This window comes from Galeopterus variegatus, unplaced genomic scaffold (assembly GCF_000696425.1).
Source record: "Galeopterus variegatus unplaced genomic scaffold, G_variegatus-3.0.2 Scaffold1329, whole genome shotgun sequence".
Taxonomy (NCBI): domain Eukaryota; kingdom Metazoa; phylum Chordata; class Mammalia; order Dermoptera; family Cynocephalidae; genus Galeopterus; species Galeopterus variegatus.
The window spans coordinates 179188-183449 of NW_007727440.1; the positions used below are offsets into that span (position 1 = coordinate 179188).

Genomic DNA, 4262 nt, shown 5'->3' on the forward strand with positions numbered 1-4262 from the left:
TCCATAGCCCCTCTTTAATCATAATCCCTTCATTGCATAGATCAAGAACCAGTGTTTAGAGAGACACAGTGAGTTCTCCAAAATCACACCACAACTTGAATCTGTGCCTTGTCTCAGCTGCGAAGTGTCCAGACTGTCAGCCCATCCATCTTTCCATTACTAACCAGGGACAGTTGTATATTTTTCTTTGGAAAGAGAAAAACAAAACATTTCATGCTTGACAATTTTTCTTCTTGCAAAACTGTAAAATAAAGTTTATGGTGAACTCAAATCCATGACAACACCTGTATTGCCCCATGTGGCTTTTCTATGTCCAACTAGCGGAAAAGACCTCTGGAGTCATCTACATTATGACCAAAGGACCTTCCAGAATATTTCAGAAAGTGCCAGATGCAAGAGCAAGTAGGGCCAGCCCAGCTAGTGATGAAAATTTCTTCCATATGAACAGAGTTGATGAACCTATGGCAGAGCCTGGAACCTTGGGAGGTCAAAGGTGACCCTGGTCACCTCCATGCAATGAGCATGGCACCCCAGGTTAGCACAGAGACCACCTGACCATCAGCTATAGGCATCAGATAAATTTGAACACATTTTTAAAAATTCAGAGGCTGTATATGAGTGCATTCTCATTTTAAATAATTCCAAGAAACAGATATCCTCCTTTTCTCCCTCCAACCATATTCTTCTCTTAGCAGTAACCACCATTATTAGTTTCAGGGATATCCTTCTAGACTGAATTTTGAGATATGGGTGAGTTAAATATAAGAGAGATACTACTATGTGCATTTTTATGTAATGTGCATTTTAACTTTATAAGTCATTTTGAACTATTCTTTTGTGTGGATGTACTTACACATGGGGTATAGATGAGGAAACAGGCATTTCTTCCCAATTTTTGTCAGTACACATGTGGAAGATGTTATTAATGTTCACCAATAGTTGGTCCTTTTCTGCTCCCAGGTCATAAGAGATTACACTTCCCTACCTTCTTGATGTTAGCCATGGTCATGCCATGGGATCTGACCACTGAAATGTATGTGGAAGATGCATGGGTCTCTTCAAGGCCACAGCCTATAATTGCTGGTGCTCAAATTGACAACCCTCTCTTCTCATCCCATAAGATGCTGGCATTGTAGCTATCTGTGTACCTGGATGTCTATGATGGTCAGAATCCTGCTGCTGACCTGCATGGGACATGTGGCATAGGCAAGAAATAAATCTTTGTTGCCTGACATCATAGAGACTTTGGAGTTATTTGTTATTGCTACAGAACCTGCCTATTCTGGCTGATACTCACAGCCATGAGCAGCCCATACATTCTTCTTTATGCACATGTGACTGTGTTTCTCCAGTAACAAATGTCTATCGCAAAGATAAAATATTAAATTACTTTTTTTTATTGTCACATAGTTGGTTGTACATATCTGTGGGGTACAGAGCTGAATATCAATACATGTGTGCACACTCATCATCTGGGGACACTCACAGCTCTCGGCACCTGGCCTGGCTTCTTTCAAAATGTCTGTTGTTTATCAAATTCTGTGCAAGTTCAGCCTGGAGGGTGATCACTCTACACACCCTGTCAAAGCTTATACCAACTTTGACGCAGAATGGGATGCTTTGAACATTGAAACGGCCATCAGGACCAAAGATATGGATGAGGTCTCCATCGTCAATGTTTTGATCAACCACAGCAATCCACAGAGACAGGATATTGGCTTCGCCTACCAGAAAAGGACCAAAAAGGACCTTGTATCAGCACTGAAGTCAGCCTTTTCTGGCCACCTGGAGACGGTGATTTGGGGCCTATTGAAGAAACCTGCTCAGTATGAGGCTTCCAAGTGAAAAGCCTCCATGAAGGAGCTGGGAACTGACATGGACTCCATCTTTGAGATCATCTGCTCAAGGACCAACCAGGGGCTGCAGGAGATTGACAGAGTCTGCAAAGAAATGTACAAGACTGATCTGGAGAAGGACATTGTTTCCAACACATCCAGTGACTTCCGCAAGCTGATGGTTGCCCATGCAAAGGGTAGAAGAGCAGATGGCTCTGTCATTGATTATGAATAGGCTGACCAAGATGCCCAGGATCTTTCTGATGCTGGAGTGAAGAGGAAATGAACCGATGTTCCCAAGTGGACCAGTGTCATGACGGAGCAGAGCGTGTGCCACCTCCAGAAAGTTATGACATGTTGGAGAGCATCAAGAGGGAGGTTAAAAGAGACCTGGAAAATGCTTTCCTAAACCTGATCCAGTGCATTCAGAACAAGCCCCTGTATTTTGCTGATCACCTGTACGACTCCATGAAGGGCAAGGGGACTCACGATAATGTCCCGATTAGAATCCTGGTCTCCCACAGTGAAGTGGATATGTTGAAAATTAGGTCTGAAGTCAAGGGAATGTATTGCAAGTCCCTGTACTATTATATCCAGCAAGACACTAAGAGCAACTACCAGAAAGCACTGCTGTACCGATGGTGTGGAGATGACTGGAGCCCGACATGGTGTGAGCATCTGGAGTGGTGCTGCCTATGCTTCCAGCTGACAGTTGTAGAAAATCAGATTGCGGCTAACAGCCCCCTCGTGCCCATCCCTGGGAGGATGATGTTAGCGTTGCCTCCTGACCTTATTTTAGCTGCCAAAGCATCGCCTGGCTTTCCCATCTAGTCTCTTCTTTAAGCCAAAGAAGTGAGCATTCCAAGGAGCTGGAAGTGAAGTCTATGATGTGGAGCACTCTGCCTCTTGTGTACTATGTCATAAACAGATGAATAGTTGGGGGGAAAACAAAAATACCTGTGTGCAATATGTGATGCTCAAATCAGGATAACTGGCATATTAAATATTATACAATGTAAATTGCTTTTAAAGCATCTTCTTACCCATCCAGCCCCTANACACATATGTGTGTGTTTATGTAAGTATATATGCATCTATCTATTTAGAGAGAGAGAGAGCCTCTCTACAAAAGCATGGAAAGAGAAACTCTGACACTATTTCCTTAAGCCAGATGGAGAAGTTTCTGCAGATTCCATTACTCCATTTCAGGCTTTCAGATTTTCAGAAGCCCTTTATTAGAGGGTTTATAGATTAGTAGACTCCCCACTAAGCCTATAGCTTAGCAGACCCCAAGGTGGCAATGATGAGGGTACGTTTAGCACATGATTGGTCCTTAGTCCCCATTTCTCTGATGTGAGTTATCAGCTTTGAGAAGTTCATTTTTGTTACTACATCAAAGTGCTGCCCATTTGTGCAAGAAACCCCTCAAGGCCATTGTGAGCCAATTTGTATTGTAAGAATTGGTATCTACCATGTCCTAAAAAGAATGGGAACCATAAAAGGGTATTTCCTTGCTAATGTACTGGTAAGAGAGGGATGTAACAAAGTCCAGCTTCTCGTTGCCAAGGGTTTAAATGAGTGGATGCACCTGAAAATGCCTCCTACATACAAAACTCTTACATTGGTTTTCTAGAGCTGCAGTAACAGATCACAACATATTTGAATGGCTTAAGACAATAGAAATTTATTTTCTCGCAGTTCTGATGGTTGGAACTTTGAAATTGAGGTGTCTGCAGGGTCATGCTCCCTTTGAAGGCTCTAGGGGAGGACCCTTCCTAGCTTCTGGTAGTTTCCAGCTATTCTTGACCTTCCCTGGCTTACAGATGCTTCACATCAATCTCTGTTCTCGTTATCACATGACCTTCTCCTCAGTCTCTCTGTCTGTGTGTCCTCTCGTCTTCTTATAAGGACACTAGTCATTGGATTTAGGGCCCTCCCTAATTCAGTATGACTTTATCTTAATTTGACCATGTCTGTGAAGAGGTTAATTCACATCTGTGAATTTGAAAATAAGTTCACATTCTGATGTTCTGGATAAACACGGGTTTGGGGTGGACATTATTCAACCAAGTACAGCTGTCAATAAAAGCTTCCTCCCAAGATCCTTCACTCTAGTGCAATGGTCTACTATTCAAGGTCAACTCTGTAGGTTAATTTGGAATGTGAAATTTTGGGATAGAAATGGGATCTGACGATTGCCTAGTTCGATGAAATCCTTTCTTTACATGGAATTTTAGATGCAACGAAGGCCAGAAAAGAAAACAGAGCAAAGCACAGGTGGTATGTTAGTATGGGTGACCCTCAGCGGCCCCCTGTGGTCTCCTCCTCTTTGCCCGTCACTAGGCTCTCAGCAGACTTTTGTAGTGTCCCGAGGGTTCAATAGCCCCTCTTTAATCATAATCCCTTCATTGCATAGATCAAGAACCA

The 4262-nt window shown here is 42.9% G+C and overlaps 1 protein-coding gene and 1 pseudogene across 1 annotated transcript in view; both read left to right on the forward strand.

Moving 5' to 3' along the window:
• The window catches only part of LOC103593371 (cadherin-13-like), a 268259-nt gene that overhangs the window by 53277 nt on the left and 210720 nt on the right, over positions 1 to 4262 (forward strand). The window lies entirely within an intron of this gene.
• On the forward strand, positions 1477 to 2666 carry LOC103593370 (annotated as a pseudogene).